The sequence below is a fragment of the Mytilus trossulus genome, chromosome 3, assembly GCF_036588685.1.
Source record: "Mytilus trossulus isolate FHL-02 chromosome 3, PNRI_Mtr1.1.1.hap1, whole genome shotgun sequence".
Lineage (NCBI taxonomy): Eukaryota > Metazoa > Mollusca > Bivalvia > Mytilida > Mytilidae > Mytilus > Mytilus trossulus.
Genome location: NC_086375.1, coordinates 14,583,509 through 14,607,375, shown reverse-complemented (window position 1 = coordinate 14,607,375; position 23,867 = coordinate 14,583,509). Strand labels below are relative to the sequence as shown.

Here is a 23,867-nt window from a genome sequence, read left to right as displayed (position 1 = left end):
AGTCAAGGCTCCGTGTTTAAGGCCATACTTTGATCTATACTGGTTTACTTAAAACAAACTATGACTTTGATGGAAAGTTTTCTCATTCGAACTCATGTACCATCTTCTTAATATATTTATAAATCTTATATCAGATAAACCTCTTATAAGTAACTGCTTTTCTGTCCTTCAAAACGTCATTTGGGAGGTGAATCTTTTGTTAAGTGCAATATGAACAAACACACTTCTAAAGCTTTAAAGGTAACGACAGTTATGATGGTACAAGAACGATTACGTCAATAAAAATACCAAATACACAGCACTGAACGATCTAAATGTATAAATATAGTAAACATATATACACATTTCTAACGTCAACAGACATTTATTCATTTGTTTTCTAAACATTTTTTTTTTGTATTCACTTGTATACGATCGATTACTAGTCAAAAACGCAAGTCAAATCGCTGTGGTAACAAAGCAACGGAATGCCCTCACGGTCATCGCGATGTAAAAGAACATAACCAGCTCGCCGCCTGTACGCTCTTTTACATCAGCATTTGTACATTTTAATTTGTTTGGAATATTTATTTTACCATTTGAATATTTATTGTTATTTGGAGCTGTATTGGATTGGACTGTTTGAAAGAATGTTTTTTTTTAAGTAATGATATGTATGGTTTGCAACGAAGTTGTCGGTGCCATAAAGCTTTACCCTTGTTCGAAATTCCGTAATTCCGAAAATCCGAAATTCCTTAGTTTCGAAATTCCGTTATTCTGAAATTCCGTCATTCCGTAACAAACCATTATACGGAGTTTTTTTTTTAAACACCTTCATGATTGTGAGTACCATGATGAGTTACAGATCAAGTTTTGTTCTGCTTGGCTAATTTTTGCCGAAATTACGGGCTTTGGACTTCTATAAATTGTTGAAAATCTCAGTTATACAGATTTTTTTTCGAAATGCTTTCAGATATTTTTTGTATGTGAGCTAACTATGATGATTTGCAGATGAAATTTAAAGTGTTTTGCTCCGCTAATTTTGGCCAAAATTAAGGGTTAACAACTTCGAAAATTGTTGAAAATCACAGTTATACTGACTCTTTTTCTATACGCCTCTAGATTTTGAGCTGATTTTTGACATGTGAGACTACCATCATGTTTGTGTCCACATTTGTTATTGAAATTGCAGATTTTTCAACATTTTAAGACGGAACAATTCGTGTTGCTTTGACATTTCTAGTTTTTGTCTGTTTCGATATTACCCATGTGGATAGGCTATATGCAGTGTGACCTCAAGGGCAGATCCAGCCGTTTTCAAAAGGGGGTTCCAAACCTAAGATAAGGGGGTGGGGTCCAACCAAATGTCCCAATTCAAATGCATTGATCGGCCACTGGACCTATATTATAGAATCTAATAGGTTGGTAGTCTATTTACAAACGCATTTAAATTCCACCATTGCATTATCACTTCAAAACAGAATTAGTCGGTTAAACCATGTGATTGAAAACAATAGACTGAACAGGTTGTTAACATTTTCAAATATCAATAGGGTCAAGCAACATCTTTAAAATTATAAGATCGTGTACGCGTTAATTTTGTTACAGATACGAAATTAAGTGATATTGATCCTCAAACATTAAGCCGGTCATGAACTAAGTTTGTGAATTATGTTTGCGGTTCTTTTGACATGCATTGTGACGTGTCATCGTATTGATTTTATATTAGAAAACTATAGCAGTTATATTAGAAAAGCGTCGCATTCATAAATTTTTGATATTAAAAAAATATCGCTATGATATAAGACAAACATCGCATTGATATTTTAAAATATAGCAGTATCTTTGACTTATTGGCGATTTTGGCTTATCCAACAATTGAATTCATCTCAATTACATTCCACATAATTTGCTACATGACATTAATTGAATTTGTACATCTACAAATGATAAATCGTGCATTTATGTCTCATTTATTCAACAATTCAATTTTCTCGTTTAAATACACCTTGCTTGGTATAACTTAAAATAATTCTTGGAAATTATACAGCAGACGTATGTCTTGTTAAATGTCAGCCTGTTTTAAGAAAAGAATCATTACTTTATACCGAGAAATCTTCGTTCCTTCATAAAAATGTAAACATTCGTCTGAGATTTCCCACAATGCAACCCGTTGATATTAGACAATATCGCTCATTGATATAAGAAAAGTTTTTATCGTATCGCACCTTCCATAGACTGAATATATCATGCCCAATATATCTTTCTTCCCAATTAATAAACCATAGAATTTTTTTTAAAGATAAGTTTATTATACATTTTATATAAGTACAGCATTTTCTTAAAATGTAAAATTAATAAATCTTAACGTAATCAGCTTGAAAAAGATATAAAAAGAAGAAGAAAAGAGAGTACGAATGTAAAATGGAGACGTACGAATTTTCGCTCTTCAGATAAGTCAAATTATTTGCTATTTATGATGTGTAACTATGGATAATTCGTAGATGCTTCAACTTATGCTTAGTTGTGGGACCTTCCGCCCAGATAATTTATTTGATTTAGTAATAGAAAATGACATTTTCAGATTTAATTTCAAAATTTGTGTGATATATTCTTTCATTCATAACATACGTAAAATCAAGAGACCATATTACCATCTACCTGTAACCCGGGGGTATTGGACAATAAACTGAACTGTAGTCAAGTGTCGCAAAGCAATTTGAGGCTCTATACGAGTGGATAAAAATGGAAGAAGAAAATGTCAATACCTCCCAAATGTTAAATACCAGCAGAGATGTTCTATACGGGCAACCCGAACAAACTGTAACTTTAGAAAATGTCTATCAATTAATGCTAGGTATGAATGAGAGACTTACAACTATTGAAAAGGGAATGTCACAAGTGAATCAAATGAACAGAACTTTGACAAATCTATTAACCAAATTCACAGAAATGAACTCAAAAGTTGCAGAAGCTGAATGTCAAATTAAAAATTTAAAAAGTAAATGTGATAGCAACGACGGAAAAATGTCCCAATTAAAACATGATCACACTGAACTAAATAAAGAAGTTAAAAGTATGAAGAAAATTCAAACTGATGCTAATAATAACCTACAGGGAATTAGCGACTTCATGGACGATTTCAAGGTAAATCACGAAAACAACGTTAAAGATGTAAAATCGGTTAAATCATCAATTAGTAAAGTAGCAAATGACCTTGCAGATAACACTTTAGAGCTGAGAAATGAAATAAAAACAGTTGTCAATAACGCAAAACAAGAAAACGAAATTCTACAGAGCACCGTTATTGACCTTCAATGCAGATCAATGAAGAATAACTTGGTTTTTACTGGTTTGACGGAAACCGAAGGAGAAAACACTGAAGAAGTTATCAGAGATTTCATACAGCAATTCTTACATGTAACACACAGGATAGAATTCGGCAATGTCCACAGATTTGGATATGGTGCCAAACCAGGTAGACGCGGACGCCCTAGACCGATTGTGGCCAGATTTTTATATTACAAAGATCTGGCACGATCGCTTTCAAATACGTACAGGCTTAAAGGAAAACCTTTTGGTGTTAATCAACAGTTTCCTGACATAATTGAACAAGCACGCAAAAGCCTATACCCAGTTATGAAACAAAAACGCGAAGAAGGACACACTGTCAAGTTAGTTAGAGACATTTTGTATGTAGATGGTGAAATGTACAACGACCAAATTCCGGACATTGAACCTACCGACAGTCTCACATCTCAAATGCGCACACCGGACCACCATCAAAACCGGAAACGACGCCGACGCATATCTCGACTCCCAACCCAGACAGTTAGGATCCCAATGGAGATTCTAAAAATGTTAACAGTTCATTAGTCTTAAATATATTGTCGCTAAATTGTTGTGGGATTATGAACAGAATGCAATATCCCGAATTTATAGAACTCATTAAATGTTATGACTTTATCTGCTTAACAGAAACAAAAACTGATGATTTTGACAATGTTGATATACCAGGTTATACTTTTAAATTGAAAAATAGAAAAACTAAATCAAAAGTCAAATCAGGTGGTATTGCATTTGGATATAAAAATGAATTAGAAAGTTATGTGCAAACAATAGAAACAGATAGTAATTTAGTATTTTGGGTTGAAATTTCAGCCAATTATTTAAAAACAGAACAAGATGTTATGATTGGTACAGTGTACATACCACCCGAAAATTCTACTTATAAGGTACCAGATTCAATAAATATACTTGAACAAGAATTTCTAAAATTTTCAGCTAACCATGAGTCTATTTTGCTTACTGGTGATTTTAACAGCAGAACTGCTGCAAATTTAGACTTCTATGAAATAACAAATACCAATCATGACACTTCAGATAATTTTAATATTGATTTTTCAAACAATTTACACAAGTTTCATATGTCACGTATTAGAAATAGTTGCGACAAGACAAAAAACCATTTTGGAAATCTACTTTTAGAAATGTGCAGAAATAACAATCTGTTTATTTTAAACGGAAGGGCTGATGGCGATAAAGAAGGCTTATTTACTTGTCGCCAGTCTAGTGTGGTTGACTATTTTATTTGTACATATAATATGTTATCATGTGTTGTTAATATGTCTGTACTTGATTTTTCTGCTCTTTTTTCCGATGTTCATTCGCCTCTGAACTGTAAACTAGTCTTCAACTCGATTGATAACATCGTCGAATGCGATGACATTTTAATAAACGATTTGGCATGTCATGAAAGAAAAGGCTTCAAAAAATGGGATTGTGAAAAAGAAGCCGAATTTTTGAGAAATATCGATAGAAATAAAATCGATCAATTAAATAATGATTTAACTATGTTGAATACCAGTATACTGGCTCAAGAAAATATTAACAAAATAGTTGAATCTGTAAAAAAAGGCGGTGCTTTCGAATTTCAAAAAGAAGATATAAATACAATAAAACATGTTTAAAAAGAGAAGAGATGAAGCATGCAGAACGTGAATATAAGAGGCAAATGAACATTTCTATTAATAAGCATAAAAAAGCCATGAGAAAAAAGATGAATAATTTAAGAAATAGTAATTCTAAAGAATTTTGGAAGATATTAAACTCGTATAAAGAAAAAAAAAGAATAATATTCCTGTTGATGTACTTTTTGAATTTTTCAAAAATTTAAATTCGTCAGATCCTGACGCTGGTGAAGAAACTATTATAGATGAAAATAACGAACTTAATTTGTTATTAAACAGTTCTATTACGGAAAATTAAATTTTTAAATGCATCAAAAATCTCAAGAATGGCAAAGCTTGTGGCGATGACTTCGTCACTAATGAATATATTAAGAGCACCACTCAGATTTTTATGCCAATCTATGTAAAACTGTTTAATATTGTATTTGATACTGGAAAAGTGCCTGAACTTTGGCTTGTTGGTAATGTTATACCTTTTTATAAAAACAAAGGTGACCAGTCAGATCCCCAAAACTACAGACCAATAACTATATTAAGCTGTATGGGTAAACTTTTTACGTCAATTTTGAATTTAAGACTGAGTAACTTTTTGGAAGAATATTTGTTGTTAAATGAAAACCAGTTTGGTTTCAGAAAGGGATATTCCACTATAGACAGTATATTTACTCTGCATATTTTATTTGAATTACTGAGACAAAAAAAGAAAAAACTTTTTTGTGCTTTTATTGATTTTGCTAAAGCTTTCGATACAGTTTGGAGATCTGGTCTTTGGTCAAAACTCATTTTACATACAGTGAATGGGAAGATGTATAACACTATATTTAATATGTATAAAAATGTGAAATCACGAATTTTTAGTGATGGGGAATATTCAGACTACTTTCCATGTAATGTAGGTGTAAGACAGGGAGAAAATTTATCTCCCATACTTTTTTCTATTTATTTAAATGATTTAGAAAGCTTTTTTCAGAACAAAAATATAAATGGTTTGAAATCTTTATCAGATCAAATAGAGAACGAGCTTTGTATGTATTTAAAACTGTTTGTTGTATTGTACGCAGACGACACTGTACTTGTGTCAGAAACACAAGCAGATCTACAAAAACAATTAGACGCTTTAAAGGAATATTGTGAAACATGGAAATTAAAAGTCAATGTTCCGAAAAGCAAAATAGTAATTTTTTCTAAAGGTAGACCACTACAAAATGTTAGTTTTAAATATGCTGATATTGAGTTAGATATTGTTGAAGAATTTACATATCTTGGTGTATTATTTTCTAGAACAGGAAGTTTCACAAAAGCAAAAAAGGCACAGGCTGATAAAGCAACAAGGGCTATGTACGATATTCTAAAAAAGGGGAGATTACATAATTTGAATATTAAATGTCAACTAGAATTATTTGACAAAGTAGTTAAGCCTATATTATTATACGGGTGTGAAGTCTGGGGAATGGGTAACACCTCTGTTATAGAACGTGTTCATCTAAAATTTTGTAAATTACTGCTTAATCTTAAAAAATCCACGCCTGATTATATGATATATGGGGAACTTGGCCGATTCCCACTTGATATTTTTATTAAATTACGTACTATAAATTATTGGGAAAAGCTTGTAACTGGGGAAAATAAGAAACTTCCTGTAATTCTATACAATCTTGCTACTGGTAGTTATAATGGAAATATAGCTTGGTGTAAGAATGTAAAATCTGTGCTTGATAACTGTGGACTATCAAATATATGGAACTCTAAATATTTTATAAGTAAAAACTGGTTGTATGATACTGTTAAATTAAGATTAACTGACCAGTTCAGACAGACATGGTATGCTACTGTACAGAATTCTCCAAAAGCTCTAAATTATAAATTATTCAAAAATAGTATAAATTTCGAAACCTACTTTGATATTTTAGATGACAACAATATTGCTTCTTTTTGTAGATTTAGAACGCTGAACACAAAAATTCCTATCGAAATTGGTAGATGGAAAAACATTCAAAGAGAAAATCGTATTTGTACTTTGTGCAATTCCGGTGACATTGGCGACGAGTTCCATTATATTTTAAAATGCTCGACAATAAACGATAGTAGACAACAGCTACTAAAGCATCATTTTATAAACAGACCAAATATTTTAAAATTTCAAAGTCTAATGAATAGTAGCAACCCGTCTGAACTAAACAATCTGTGCAAGTTTATAAGAATTATTATTAAATGCCTAGAATCTCCTGGGTAATCACTTTATGTCTCTATTTTACATTTGTATTTAAAATTTATGCTATGTTAATTTATTTGTATATGTCTCTGTACCATTGTACTTTGGTTTATGAGAATAAAGATATATATATATAAAAATGTAAACATTCGTCTGAGATTTCCCACAATGCAACCCGTTGATATTAGACAATATCGCTCATTGATATAAGAAAAGTTTTTATCGTATCGCACCTTCCATAGACTGAATATATCATGCCCAATATATCTTTCTTCCCAATCAATAAACCATAGAATTTTTTTTAAAGATAAGTTTATTATACATTTTATATAAGTACAGCATTTTCTTAAAATGTAAAATTAATAAATCTTAACGTAATCAGCTTGAAAAAGATATAAATAATATATGTCCAGAATACTTTAATTTGTCTGAAACAGATAGATTACAATTAATTCTATCTTCATTTGATATTATACAGCTTACTGTTCCGTTCATTAAAAAGTCATTTGCACTGAGGGGAGTGGACACAACGCCTGCATAAATATTACTGTTTTACCACTATATATATGATGTTTAATATGTTAATTTTTCTATTGTGTATATTGTATTGTATTGTTTGTATATGCCTTCAACCCCCAGGGGTATAAATGTGCATTTCATTAATAAATAAATTAAAAATTAAAATAACATGTTTAATACTGTTCTTGAATAAGTTTGAACGAACTGACCAGTTTTTGAAAAAGTTGGAATGAACTGACCAAGCAACTTGGGACGAATTTGTTGGGACGAATCGAAGTTGGAACGAATCATCCAGATCGGCGCACAGGCACTTGTCTCAGATTTTTTTCCCTATATACCTTAATATATTAAGGTAAATAGGATTTTTTTTTCTGAGACAAGTCCCTGTGGATCGGCGTTTTGCATTTGCGGCGATCTGCATTTAATTTGCGCCGATTTTTTTTTACAGGTATATTACAGGTAAATACAGGTGAATAGATATAAACAGATGTCGTATGAGTGCCAATGAGACAACTCTTCATCCCAGTCTTTACAGGCCTACTTGATACATCTCTAGACTTTTTCCTTGACCGTACCCGTAGTTCTTTATCCTAGGTCTTTCGGTCAACTGCCACATGTTTATGTTCTTTTTGTGTTTTGACAATAGTCTTCCCATCACAATTTGTTGTGTCTCTGGCTTTACACGATTTGGTGGTACATCGGTAAGATATGTTATTTTTCAGGACGCTCGCCTTCCGATCTGTACGGCCGTCGATGATAAAAGAATTGACTTCACGACTCGTTTAAGTGAACAATATGTCCATCGTGTTACAACGAAGTTCCAGATTGAGAACAATATGAATCAAAATAAACCTAAAAATGGTTTACATTTATTAATAGTTACTTGAATGGAGAACTGTCTTCTTGGCACTCATACCACATCTTCCTATATATCTATTTAACATAAGTGAACAATGTTGATAACCAGATTTACCAATATGCTAGTACCCTAAAATTATAGTACATGTAAAAGTATTAACTTACCTATAAATCCAATTAGGCGCAATCTGCGCAAATGAAAGAATGAAAATTTTCAATATCGGCGCAAATGTCATACGCCCATCCAGATAGCGACAATAACATATATGTTTATCCCAAGGCCTAAAAATGTAACACATAGAATAAAAACTGTGGGTAAGGTATTATGAAATGATTTTTTCATTATTATTAATTTCACATTAACTGTCATAACATACTTTCACAGAGTAAGTCATTTTCTGATCAGGCCAAATTAAAGTATTTCTGTGTTTGATGTCATTTTTTTTAAATAAGATAAATAGGCAAACAAAATAATGAACAATGTTGAATTTTGCAGTTCAACACAGTTTTAAAAAAAATAGTATGAGTCAATATAAAGATTTTTTTTTCTCAAAATCTTGAATTTATCGCTGAAGATGTACATTTCTATCCAAATTAAACTCATACTTTTATCATAAAAGTATTTTTTCTCTTGTTTGTTTTCTTTTTAAGGCATCAAAATCCTACGCGGAACACAAGACATTTATTGGTTTGGTTAACAATAGTTCCCCTCTCATAAGGCAATTCATGCAGTGAAAAAAGGGCGTAAAAGAGAGGAGTGGCCTCTGGGGAGGGTATACATTAGTAGCATTTTACTAACCAAATGCTCAATGAAACTGGTCAAGGCATTAACACCCTCCTAGTTATACTCATGCTCTGGATACCATACCAAAACATAATTTGACTTATTTGTTATTAAAATCAAATACAAAAGTTTGGCCCCTTTTATTATCAGACGTCGACATCATCACAAAACCAAAATATTTAGCGTGATTTGACACATTCATGCATGGCTAAACGTTATTTGATCTATGGAAATGGGGAATGTGTCAAAGAGACAACAACCCGACCATAGAGTAGACAACAGCCGAAGGCCACCGATGGATCTTCAATGCAGCGAGAAACCCCGAAACCCCCGCACTGGAGAAGTCCTTCAGTTGGCCCCTAAACAAATATGTTACTAGTTCAGTGATAATGGACGTCATACTAAACTCCGAATTATACACAAGAAACTAAAATTAAAAATCACTAACAAAGGCCAGAGGCTCCTGACTTGGGACAGGCGCGAAAATGCGGCGGGTTTAACATGTTTTTTGAGATCTCAACCCTCCCCCTATACCTCTAGCCAAAGAAGAAAAAACAAACGCACAACAATACGCATAGTAAAACTCAGTTTAAGAGAAGTCCGAGTCCAATGTCAAAATAGGTAACAAAAGAAACTAAACAAAATGACTATCATAAATAAATTAACAAAGGAATACTAGCAGTTACTGACATGCCAGCTCCAGACGTCAATTAAACTGATTGAAAAATTATGGCTTCATCATATGAATATCGGGCAGAATCAATTTGCGCCAATTGCAGTTTTGAAAAGGTATTAATTGCGCCACCCTCTTCAATTTTGATGGTATTAATTGCGCCAATAAATGAAATGAATTAGCGCCACATTTACCTGTAAATTTGTTTACCTACTATAATAGCAGAGCGACCTTCTAAAATAATAAATTCAGAGCTCTTCAAAATTGGAGAAGACAATTTAGAAAAGGAAGATTTAAAATAGAGGATTTTTTTGCTGATGGTACCTATAAATGTTGTAAAAAACATTCAAACAACTTTATACTATACATGTCAAAGTCTTTATTACCACCATTCATCTAAATTTCGAAAATAGAATGTACAAAACAGTAAGAGACATCTTTCCAGACGTCGTTATTAAGTCATGTAGTTTTCATCATAGTCAGGCTTGATGGAGGAAAATTGCCGGCCCCAAGCCCGGATAAAGGAGGAGAGAAGTCAATCTATATATTTTCACCTGTCCTAAGTCAGGAATCTGCGAGTACTGCCTTGTAGCGGCATTAGCCTACTCTTTTTCGAAATCTACAAGAATGTCTTTAACGTGCAAGAGATATGGCTCTCTCTTAACACGGGTCAGCCATTTATCGTCCCTTTCCGACGGACTATCATCGTTTTCTCAAGACCATACTCGCATATATATGGTGCCAACGGGAGAGCCGAAAATTGAGTTCATGAAATTTTCATCCCGAACGGGAATCGAACCAGGAACCTTTCTGTTAGTAGTTCGAACTAACCACTACACCACAGCTCTTTGGTTTACTTTTATAAATTGTTATTTTGCTGGAGAGTTGTCTCATTGGCACTCACACCACATCTTCCTATATCTAAAGTTGTTATATATAAATAAAAATAAGTAAAATTGGCGCAATTAGATGATTATTTTATTGGCGCAAATGATACCTATAGTTTTGAAAATTAGGTGGCGCAAAAGAAGTATTGGCGCAATTAAGTTGTGGCGCAAATGAGTTACTTTTAGGCGCTGAATATCAAGCACAATTTCTGCCGTTAGGGGTTTAGTAGTATACCATCATAAAATATATGAGAAGAACATAACCCGTGTCATGCCAACAACCGGTTTTAGAATAAATTTGTTTAATTCCGATGCAAAGACCCTACTATAAGTGAATCAATGTTAAAGCCAAAATGTGCAATCTTTAATTACATGACAACAGTATTGTAGTTCTATATCCCTTCTCAATAAGTAGCATGCAATTAAAATTAAAAATATTATGAGACCTGTACTCTGTTCTGTAGACCGTTTTCTAAAAGGACCCATTTATTTTTTTAAATATCGTTATACTGCATGGTTATTGTAAAATATTTTCAGAACAGAAAGTTATCATTAGATTGAAAAGTATTAAATTGATCAACATAGTAATCTGAATTTGTGAATTATTTAGAATATATAATAGTGTCCTTCTCTAAATTACTGTTACAAACTAGACAAAGTCAGGTTTTAAGCCAAAGAATGTCTTCTTTTCCTATTCACATTTTCTTTTTAAAAAAACTGGACGTTTTAAATGATGTCGAAAAAGCATGGACAATACAAACACGCACTAAAATGACATTCTGCGTAGCTTGTGTTCAAAGCATGTATAACGGGAGTGAGTGTGCTTGATATTCATATGATGAATACATAATCTTTCAATAAAGTTTAATTGAGGTCTGGAGCTGGCATGTCAGTAACTGCTAGTAGTCCTTGTCTATCATTGTCATATTACGCGTCTGGCGTATTAAATTATAAGCCTGGTACCTTTGATAACTATTTACTTAGTTTCTTTTGTTACCTTTTTTACTTCTTTTAAACTTAATTTTACTGTCCGTAATGCTGTGTGTTTGTGTTTTCTACATTGGCTAGAGGAATATATAGCCTATATGGGGAGACTTGAGCTCTCAAAAAACATGTTCAATTCAGCCGCAGTTTCACGCCTGTCCCAAGTCAGGAGCTGCTAGCCTTATCCTTATTTCACTGTGTATCATCGCCACCGGAAATTGGGTACTAACGAAGCGGAGAGAAATTGAAAAAAAAGTAAACAAGGTAAGAATTCATTCAATTTAAAGCATGTCTACTGATTTGACGAGGGTACCGCTTAAGAAATAATTTCCTGATATATAATTCTTTAAATTATTAGGCCGACAAATACAAAATTATAACAAGATTTTGTGTTATACTCCAAAACTTGCCACTTAGTACCGGAAATTTCGAGGTCAATCGTCATCTGTCGCCATATTGGGAAGACATTCAACTGTTTTGCATTATTTTCCAAACACGTTTTTAGATTATGATAATATGACATCATATTTTCTGATATATTTGTTGTCACAAAGATGTTTTTAAAGAATATTGACCAACATGTTTGCTTATTGTACGGCGAATTGCAAAATAACAACTTTTGTCTGTACGGCGTCTTGCAATATATTGTAATTTAAAGATGTAATTAATCACTGTTTAGATAATATCAAGTGACGATATTTTGTTCATATCAAAGCTTTACCGGCTTCCAAATATACAAAATAAACTACGTATCAAATATTATAAAATATATGCCGTTAATTTCGTTCAGAAGTCGTCGTTGCGTGCCTCTATTCGACTTTGTGTTTTTAGAAGACACTGAAATGTTCTTTTTTCAACCATATTATCCTAAATACATTCATATATCATTATACTACTAACGAATGTTGTCTTATGTCTTATTTGTTGTCGGGGTGAAATTTTGAAAGTTCAATAAAAAAATTAAAAAAACGACCATTCATCCTTCCTTGGTGCGGGAAAGAATGGTTTTTTTTCTTCATTAAATATAAACATTAGAGATGTGGTATGATTGCAAATAAGATAACTATTCACAAGGGTCTAATAAAGTGTTGTAGGCAATAATATGCTATCACACGGCCTTCAACAACAAAAACTCGTACCTTATAGTCGGCTATAAAAAGCCCCGACATGAAAAATGGAGGGGGGGGGGGGGGGGGGATTCCATTAAAAAAAAACTAACGGCCTAACTCATATCAAAACAATGTACAAAAAACAACAAATATGATAGAGATGAACCAACGACAACCACCGAGCAGCTACATGTACAGGCTCGTCGTGACTTCGGACAGACACTTAAAGTATGTGCTGGGTTAAATATATTGTTTATTTTTTTAATTTCTGAAACGAATAACTTGTTAAAAGAAAAATAAAGAAAATACCTTTTTTTCATTGAAAATTAGGAGAAATAAATCATGAATTGTGTTTCGTATGGCATGGTATTGGTTGCAAAAATTCGATATTTTTCATTTAAATGCAATATTTTATATTTAATTGGTATATTCCTTCATTTAAATGGTATATTTTTTTCATTTGAATGGTATATTTTTTCATTTAGATGCAATATGTTTTTATTTAAATGGTATAATTTTTCATTTAAATGGTATATTTTTTCATTTAAATGGTATATTTTTTCATTTAAATGCAATATTTTTTATTCAAATGGTATAATTTTTCATTCAAATGGTATAATTTTCATTCAAATGCAATATTTTGTATTCAATTGGTATAAATGTCATTTGAATGCAATATTTTTTTATTCAATTGGTATAATAGTTTTTATTTATATGCAATAATTGCATCATGGGAAATTCTTTGACGCCTTAAGCAATCGTAACTACTCGGCCAGTCTCGCTACGCAGTACAAGTTATTTCTTCGTGCAACCAGAAAGGCCGAGTTGTTCCGATTGACGCCTTAAGGTCATATTTGCAACAACGTTTGTGATTGGTCGGTATTTATTTGGAATTTCTCCCCTTTCTTTCTAAACTTGAGTGACCAAGAATTAAAGAAACGCGTCAGAATATCGCCCCTCTAACTAAATTTGGCGTTCGTGCGAGTTCGCGCACTGGCTATTAATGACAATAATGGACAGGTCGAGCAAAAAAATGCTAGTGACAAGTAATAATTATTAATTTGACACACAATTTGTTCATGGATAGAAAAAGATGCCTGCGTGCATTGCAAAAACATCTCCAATAAAAACCCTTTCTGAAGAAACTCCCCTACAGTCTACATATTGAAATAAAACAAATATACATAGCTAGCCCCCCCCCCCCCTTTTCCCCCTCTAAGTCCTGATACATGTAATCATGACGTTCTTTTGTGCTACGTGTATATTATTTTTTACTTTTCTTGGTCCTCAGAGACGTTGCAGGAGGGCAAACATAAAAAAAGAATAAAAAGGCTTCCAGGACGTTATAATTATTTGAACTAAGTAAGCCACCTCTTTCTTTGCTACATGAAGAAGAAAAATCACCTAATTATAACAGCAGAACCAGAGACCCCGTGACAAGTAGAGACATAAGCTGCTATACTCAAGAACTAATTCTTTAAAAAAGACAATTCAGGATAAATTGGAACCAGTTACTAACCCGTTACAATAATAGTCCTATGACATAGGACTTCACTGTATGAGGCGTGAACTTCATATTAATACTATCTATAATATATATGTGCTCTCATGTATTATGCCGCAAATAATTTTACATTTAGGTTTCGTAGCTGAGCTTTTTTTTACTGTTCTCATCTCCGAATCCCTTAAATAGATTTTTTTCAAGCCCCACAGTAGTTTAATAATTACTACATGTCATTGCGTAAATAAGTATGCAGGGCATATTTCAAAACATATTTTATCTTCCGGACTTTTAAATGAGTTACTCTTCAATACTGCATTGGGAAAGGGGGGGGGGGGGTATTTTTACAGTGATACAGTATATAATATAATTAGGTATCCAACAAATTATATGATTGTACGTTTAGCTATTATCAGTAGACCCGTACAAAATGTATATAATAAAACACATATATAACAGGGGCGGATAAAAAAAAACCCTCAGTGTCTAGGGGGGTGGAGGTTCAAATTAAGATATTTGTATAGAGATGTATATATGCGAGTATTGGCAGTAATGGTTATGGTGTGTGTGTGTGTGAGGGGAGGGTTTCACATAAAAGATCGTTTCTATAATTCTTTATCTTTTAGTTTTTACCATTTCACTCTATTCTTTATCCATTGATCTCTATTATATTTGTCCTAAACATGCGTGACATATTTGCCACTGGACATAAGGCAACCGGAAACTTATTCTGTATATTTCATCATTTCTTTATTATGTTATCTGTAGGTTTGCTCCCGCCCCTTATCTATTTTTTGTTTATATATTTGATAATGCCATTTTTTGGAAAAAAGGTAGGGGAAAGGCGTCAACTTTTAAAAACATATTAATGGGTAGCGTTTTTTTTTTTTTTATATATATATATATATATAAACGTTTTTATGGTATGACAGTAGGACGACAAGCTGGATAAATATAAGAACTACATGGACAATAACTGTTAAGGGACAATTATTTGATATTCTAGGGAAGGGATTTTGATTGATTAGTGTTTAACGGTACTTTCAACACTATTGGGCTATTCCGTGGTGGTCAGTTTAAATTTATAAATGAAGGATGGGGAAGAGAAGGGAGGGCATTATTATTCATTCCAATATGTCGCTAATCATGCCTATTTTCAGCTCTACCAGGCAACCATATTCATATATGAAATCCTTCTGTCCCCCACCCGAACAAAAAAATAAATAGAAAATGGCTCTTATTTAACACAAGTTTAAATTGATTGATTGCATGTTGCTAATTTTAACACCCAGTGACAAATATGCCACGCTTGTTTATTAAAACACGAGTTTAGAAGTCAGGTGGTCCGAGAACACAATCAATTCGTAGTGCATTTCTTTTAGAACATAAATGAAAATTAAAAAAATCCCACCTGCGCTTTCTCAATGAAATTTTTACAGTGTGTTGTACTACTTTTGGGACAAATTATATCAAAAATATAGAAAACTTCATCGCCTCTAACTCAAAATATGGACAATTTTGTGTTTAGGGTGTCTTGAAATCTTTTGACAGCTTCCGAAGTGCTAATTTTTAACCTTTTTCAGCTGGACCAAATCACTACTTTCCTGTAAAATTCTGGACCCAATTTTTTTTACAGTGTAGTTTCACCCCCCTTCTTACAATTTGAGGCATTAAACATGGAGAAATAAATTTGGAAGGGGTATAAAAATTATTGGCAATTAACCCACTGTTAACACTAGGGACTATAATCAAGGGACGACAATTGTGGTCTCGGACCAGGTATATAATATAAAAACGAAGAGATGGAATGTGATTGTTAATAAGGCAATTATCCACCGGAGTTCAAATATGAAGTGGATTTAAGCAATTATAGACATTCGTACGGCCTTCAACAATGACAAAAATCTGATACTGTAAAGTCGTCTATAAAAGGTCCAACATGAAAATGTAAACAATTCAAACAAAAAAACTAACAGCCTAATTATACATAACGAAACAATTTACAAAATATCAAATATGAGTCGAGACATGAACCAACGACAATTACTAAACTACAGGCTCCTGACCTGGGACAGGTAAATAAAGAATACGGCAGGGTTGATATAGTAACGAAGATGTGGTATGATTGAAAATGAGACAACTCTCCACAAGAGACCAAATGACACAGAATAAATCAATAGCTATAAGTCACCGTACGGCCTTCGACAATAAGCTAAGCCTACATCGCATAGTCAGCTATAAAAGGCCCCGAAATCACAAATGTAAAACAATTCAATCGAGGAAACTAACGGCTGAATTAATGTACAAAAAAATGAACGAACACAAATATATATGACAAAACAACAAACGGCAACCACTGAATTACAGGCTTCTGACTTGGGACAAGCACATACATACAGAATGTGGCGGGGTTAATGTTAGCGGGATCCCAAATCCTCCCCCTAATCTGAGACAGCGGTGTAACAGTACAACAACATGTTTGTGAGCACTCAGTCCATCTCGAATATGGGACAGTGGTGTAACAGTACAGTAAAATAACAACCTGCACAATCAGTTGCAATTAGATTAACTCAAAAGACCAGAACGAGACACACACACAAAAACTAATTTTTAATAGACACAAAGCACCGACATAAGAGTATTTGCAATTACTGGAAATTTTCTCAAAGTTATTAACAACTAGAACCGCAATAAATCTTGTTCTTCCAGATTGAGTTATCAATCAGTACACAACGCGCGGCACAGGATTTAAAAAAAAAAGAAAACAAACAAAAAAAATATACCATTCAAACGAAGAAATATACCAATTAAATATAAAATGTTGCATTTTCATGGAAAAAAAAATAAAGTATTGTTGTAGCCTAAGGCTGTTTGGCCGAAACTTAAAGGAGAAGATATAGGGGAAGTGAGAAGGAGTGTTTTCGTTCGAATTCTCATTTTCATGATTACTATGTATAATATTTCTTGGTAAATTTTAATGTGATATTGTTTCAATTAACATTACATAATTAATACAAGTAAGACTTGCAATTTGCTTTAAACGATATACATGTAGCAGCACGTGATTATTTGTTCTAAAACACACCTTCTCTGTTTTAAAACTTGTAATGTATGGATCTCGGCCGATCTGTTTGTTTGATTATAAATCATGTGAATTCATAGTGTTTCAAAATCAGCAGTTAGCCCTAATTTTGTATGTGTGAAAATAATCTAATCTTTAGATAAATGCTAATATTAAAATCGTTTTTCTTAATAAGAAGAATAAAGTACAACTAAAGCACGCCTGACTGTAAAAAGGTGTACCCGACTTATTCTTTCATGATAAGAATTTACCGATTTCGGTATTTTAACAAAACTATTATGGAGGCAAATAAATAAAAGAATGCTATCAAGTCAACATTTAAAAAAAAAGGATTTATGAGAATACATCATCAGGTATAAAAAATATTTCAACCTGTCCTTATCATGCTTATTAGATGTTATTATATTATATTTCTTACAAGTCGAAGATGCTAGCTTTTGTGTATTGTATAAATACGTATATAGCATTAAAATTACAACCAAAAAAACTTCATACAAGGTCATCTTTATTCTCAAGTAGAAAGTTTATATAAAATGGTTTATGCCGTAGCCACAGCGGGATTTGTGTCACTATCCCTTGTATCGGATTTTTCTTTCATTCTTTTCAAAAATGATTAATATAAGGCTAATATCTTTAAAAAAAAATTACAACAGTGTTAGCCACCGAGCTTGTTCCTTTCTTAGAAAATTAATGTTCTTTATTCTAATATATTGGCTGTATCTGCCTTTTACAAATAAGACATTAACATTAATTGAATAAGGAGACGTGGAATTATTTTCTATGAGAGAATTATCCAACAAAGTCCAAATGAAATTGATTTGACCAACTATTGGTCATTATACACTTCAAACTTCACAATGAACAAAACCCATATACCGTATCAAAATTGCCTGATTTTTGACAAATCAGTTTTATACGTTTTTTATGATGAAACATGAACAAATGTCAGACACAACCTACGACAGCCGGTATATTACATGTTCCTGACCAGGGACACACATATAACGTCAGGGGCATAACACAGGTCAGTGAAACAGTGACATGACTTTCCGAAAGCTGTAACATTTTCCAGCTTTAATTTGTATATATATACCGTATTCATATTGCCATACATCGGGTATGTAAAAGATGTAATAGGACTGATTTAACTTGAAAACGAGTTCATCGACACTCTTTTTTAAAATGTCACTTTAAAATTAAAATTAACAAGTTGCCATACAGTAAATTTGTCAACACTAGCAAGTTGCCATACCCTAGACTTTATTTTTTATGGTCTATTTTCTTTCAAAAACTTCTTTTTGACAACAAATTTCAGTTAATAGGATGCCACATTATAATAATCTAAAAATGATGAAGTCACGAAAAAAAAATATTATACTCGCGAAATAGCAGTAAATTGATTGCTTGCATGTAAATTCACCCGAAAAAAACTTATCTACACTCAAAACAAGTGGACCGATTCACTCTACACTAAACGTACCGTCCGTGACTTTAAATTGACACTGTTGTAAAGAAGGTATTTTGTACAATATCAAATTACCGTCTTGTAAATTTGTTCAAAGCCTACAGTCCAAGGAAATAAATATAACTTGATATAACAGTTACTACACAAATACTGATTATGATACAATTCAATTTGATCATACCTTGGTATTTAGAGTAGACGGAAAGAGCAGTATTTTTTCCACCAAGTATATCTAAACAGTTAAATCGAATACTGTAACACCCGGAATTGAACTATGTTTACCTTTATAATGACAGTTAAAGGCGTAGTTAAGGGAAACCGGCGATACAAGAGGATAATATAAATAGATCTGACCCGACCTCATCTTTAATCCAATTATATTTGAAGATTCCTTTTTTTGTGTGTGACGTTTGTTGATAGTGGCCCTCATTGAGTTAACCGTCGGCCCGTTGCACCCCTTGTCACTGTGTATCATCGCCACCGGAAATTGGGTACTAACGAAGCGGAGAGAAATAGAAAAAAAAGTAAACAAGTTAAGAATTCATTCAATTTAAAGCATTTTCACTCATTTGATGAGGGTGCCGCTTAAGAAATGATTTTCTGATATATAATTCTTTAAATTATTAGGCAGATAAGTACAAAATTAATACAAGAGTCATACAAGAATTTGTGTAATACTCCAAAACTTGCCACTTAGTACCGGAAAATTTCGAGGTCGATCGTCCTCTGTGGCCCCATTCTCAAGATATTGAACTGTTTTTCATTATTTTTCCAGACACGTTTTTAGATTATTATAGTGTGGCATCATATTTACTGAAATTTGTTGTCAAAAAGATGTATTTTAAAGAATATAGACCATAAAAAACAAAGTCTAGGGTACGGCAACTTGCTCGTGTTGACAAATTTACTGTATGGCAACTTGTTTTCAACTGTAAGGCAACTTGCTAACTTTAGAATAGTTATTTACCGTCCTTTCAAAGAAAATAAAGTATTTAAAAGGTACCCTTTAAAGTTAAACTGTTTTTTGTCTTTTTCAAGGTTTTACTTTGTTTAAAATTTTTATTTGACTGATAAATTTTAAAAACTGTTAAACCCACTGTCTGTAATCAGATTTTCTGTTTTGTTAAAATTTGCAATGTTGTTATCTGTTACTTTTAAAATACTTAAAATGTTCACTGTTTTTGACATTATTTTCTCTGTTAACTGCTCTTAACTGTTTTTAACAAGAATCATTTTAAAATTTGCTGTCCATCTCCTTCTTTACGTTGCTTCCGCAAAGGGGTGACATATTCAGCATATATGTAACTGTTCATGTCTTTAACAAAATTTTAGTATAGTAAATCCTTGATAAAATTGAGAATGGAAATGAGGAAAATGTCAAAGAAACAGAAGCCCGACCAAATAGAAGAAACATCCCAACGCAACGAGAAAATTATGCACTAGGGTGGATGTGAATTCACAGATAGGAAAAAACTTAGAACTGACACTCATAATTTTTAAACACCCTCTTTCCCTTCCTTCCTAATAAATAAGGCTTACTATTTGAGTTATGCATGTGTATATTTATGGAAAGAGAATCGTCCATAGATTTGATTTCCAATAGTAATAATGGTGAAATATAATCCTTTTTTTGTGTGTTACCATGGCAACAATCAGCATTTATTTGATACCAAATATTGCAAAATAGGGGGTTGAACATGTCACAAAGATCTAAAAAGTTTGGTTCAAAGGAAAATTTTAATTTTTAATCAATAAGAGTAATACCTTTCCTGAAACCATAGACATATATCTATCAAAAGGTTAAAAAAAAATCATATGCATTTCTGCTGTTTTTTCCATAAATTGAATTGAAAAGATCGAGCGTCAAATCTTTGTTGAAAAACAATACAAAATTACTAAATCTAAATGTTCATATAAACCCACTAGGAAAGCTATATTATTATTCAACTACCTAAATATCAATTCAATTGTACAAAAACTTTCATATTTAGAAAATTCACCATGGCTATAATGCGAAACTAAACTTGTAACTGTGTATTGATATACCTGAAGCAGTCTCCTACGTGAGCAATCATTTAACTACAAAAAGGGGGTAAAAGTTCAATGTTTGTTTCTTGAAACATATAAATGAACCAAAATTTAAAAAATGAAATAAATACAAGACTATATACAAATGTAGCAAAGGTTACGGACTCAAGTTGGGTCATGCAGGTGCAACAAATGCGGCAGTGTTAAACATGTTTAGGGATATCTCATGCCCCTCTTTATACGTCTAACCAATGTAGGTATATATGCCTTCTATTTGTTATGTATCCAAAACGTTAAAAGGAAAGGCCACTTCTTATCCAGCTAAAACCCTAGTCAGTCCTATGATGAAAATAATTCAGATGTATATGGAATGTTTGATAAGTTATATTGACCCAGAGTACCTGGACGGAATTGTGAAAAATAAAGTACCTTTTCAATTTGCAATTCGTTAAATAACTGAACAGTGTGGCCTGGTAGAAGAGGCCGAAAATTAGGACTTGGTTCTCAAATTTGCTAGTCTAAGACTTCAGAAATGTAAAGATGGACCAAGGCTTTTTTTATATCAGCTCAGAGTTGGGACTTGGAGATAAAAGAGCGCTTCAATTTGTGACACCTTACATGCTACTTTCTGATTTATACACTGGTTTTGATGATTTAAAATAAAAGTCAGTAAACCTTCGTAATTCCTAATAAAATCATGAAAGCAATGAGTCGTATGAATACCCTGACTGAGATGTAACCATAATTTATAAGAGCCCCCGCCATAAAAAAAAAAATGTTCGAGCCATATAGTATTCACTCATTCTATCTGTTTGTTACACTTTCCTACGTCATGACGATAACTCAAGTTTGCTACGACTGATTGACATAAAACGTTTACTCAACAATATACATAACCAGAAGAAGCCTCCTTTTTGCTGTTTGAAGCATTTTCGATTATTCATGACATAGTCCTTTTTCTTGGAGTCAATTACTCCGTCTGCTTTTCCATCCGTTCAATTGTCTGTCCATGTGTCAATAAAAAAATATGGTACTTGCGTGTGTCTTCTGAAAATAAGTCAGCTTTATAAAAAAATTCCTTATGGAGCTTGGCATTTCTGCGACATTTTACAGTGGTTTTCAAACTTTTGAATACATTGAAGATATGCACTTCCCCTTTTCATTGCTTTTGGGTTCGTTTGGAAAAAAGCTGTTTTTGCCAAAATCGAGGTGTTGTTAACATGTTAACGGACCCCCCTCGCCCCCATCTAATTATGCATTAGATAAAATGCATTAGATAGAAATACCATTTGCTTGACAGCATTTAAGATGTATGCAAATTATATATTTTCAAAAAGAAACTGACAAGAAAATTAATTCGAAATGCAAAAAAAGAAGATGTGGTATGATTGCCAATGAGACAACTATCCACAAAAGACTAAAATGACACAGACATTAACAACTATAGGTCACCATACAGCCTTCAACGATGAGCAAAGCCCATACCGCATAGTCACTTATAAAATAATGGTCCTTTTATAACAGGGATAGATACAGTATAATAAGCAGTCTTTTAAAGGCCTCGATTGTGTATGACACAGACTTGTATACCGGTAGTATTTTCCTTTGTATCATTCTGTATCATTTGTAGACTTGCTACATGTCCCTTCCTAATTATTTTTTTTTTTTTCAATTTTGCCCCTTTAATAATTTTACTGCTATAACTAGGAGATTACAATTATACTGACATCTCCAAGGACAAACAGTAGACTGCCACTTATCAGTAAACATATATATTAGTAAGAGAGAAATATTAGAAAGGGAATTGTAGCAAGTCTATATCATTCGTTATACCTCTTTTTTCAATGGAAAGTCAATTATCATAGTTGGAAACAGTGGATGTTTTTAATTTGGAGGTACTCACTCTTTGCCAATACATATGGCAATGGTGGCCACCTCAATTGCAGTATTAAAATTCAACGACTGTGGTACCTGTAAGACGGACTCAGAGAATATCATAATGAAGAAAGTGGGCTAAAAAAACAGCAGAGACGACAGCCAATGCCAGGATATAGACAGAGCCATACACTTTACAATTAACATCAATTAAAGAATTAAAATGAATTTTATGTAAATTTTATGGTTTTGAGAAAACAAAATGTGTTTCTGTTCCACATTATAGGGAAAAATTTTTTGCTTTCCTTCTCAAAAGAAAAAAAACTATTTTATCGGACGAAGGTTCTGAAAAAAAATTTATGAACAAAATAAAAATCCCAGCCCCCCCCCCCTTTATTTTATCCAGATAGATAGTTATCTTATTTGCTTATTTAAAAAAAAAAGCTAGCACCAAGAAAAGATGAATGGACGATTTATTTTATTGAACTTACACAATTTCAACCTAACAACAAATAAGACAACAGTCGTTAGTAGTATAACGATATATAAAATTGAGAATGGAAATGGGGAATGGGTCATTTGGGATAATATGGTTGAAAAAAAACTTCTTGTACAAAATCGAAAAGCGGTACGCAACGAGGCCTTCTGAACTAAATTAACGGCATATATTTAAAAATAATTGATAAGTGTGACATTGTGTATATGTGTAAGCCTGTAAAGCTTTAATATCAACAATATATCGTCACTTGATATTATCTAAACAGTGATTAATTTCCTCTTAAAATTATAATATATTGCAAGACGCCGTACTGACAAAAATTGTTATTTTGCAATTCGCCGTACAAGAAACAAACAATGTTTTTGTCCATATTCTTTAAAAAAACATGTTTTTGACAACAAATTTCAGCAGATATGATGCCACACTATAATAATCTAAAAAC

The 23,867-nt window shown here is 32.6% G+C and overlaps 1 protein-coding gene across 1 annotated transcript in view; it reads right to left on the bottom strand.

Moving 5' to 3' along the window:
• The window catches only part of LOC134709252 (uncharacterized), a 44,436-nt gene extending 25,118 nt beyond the window's left edge, over nt 1-19,318 (bottom strand). The window contains exon 1 of the mRNA XM_063569420.1: nt 19,205-19,318. The gene's annotated coding sequence lies outside the window, so the exon portion shown is untranslated. The remainder of the gene's footprint in view (nt 1-19,204) is intronic.
• Nucleotides 19,319-23,867: the final 4,549 nt, after the last annotated feature.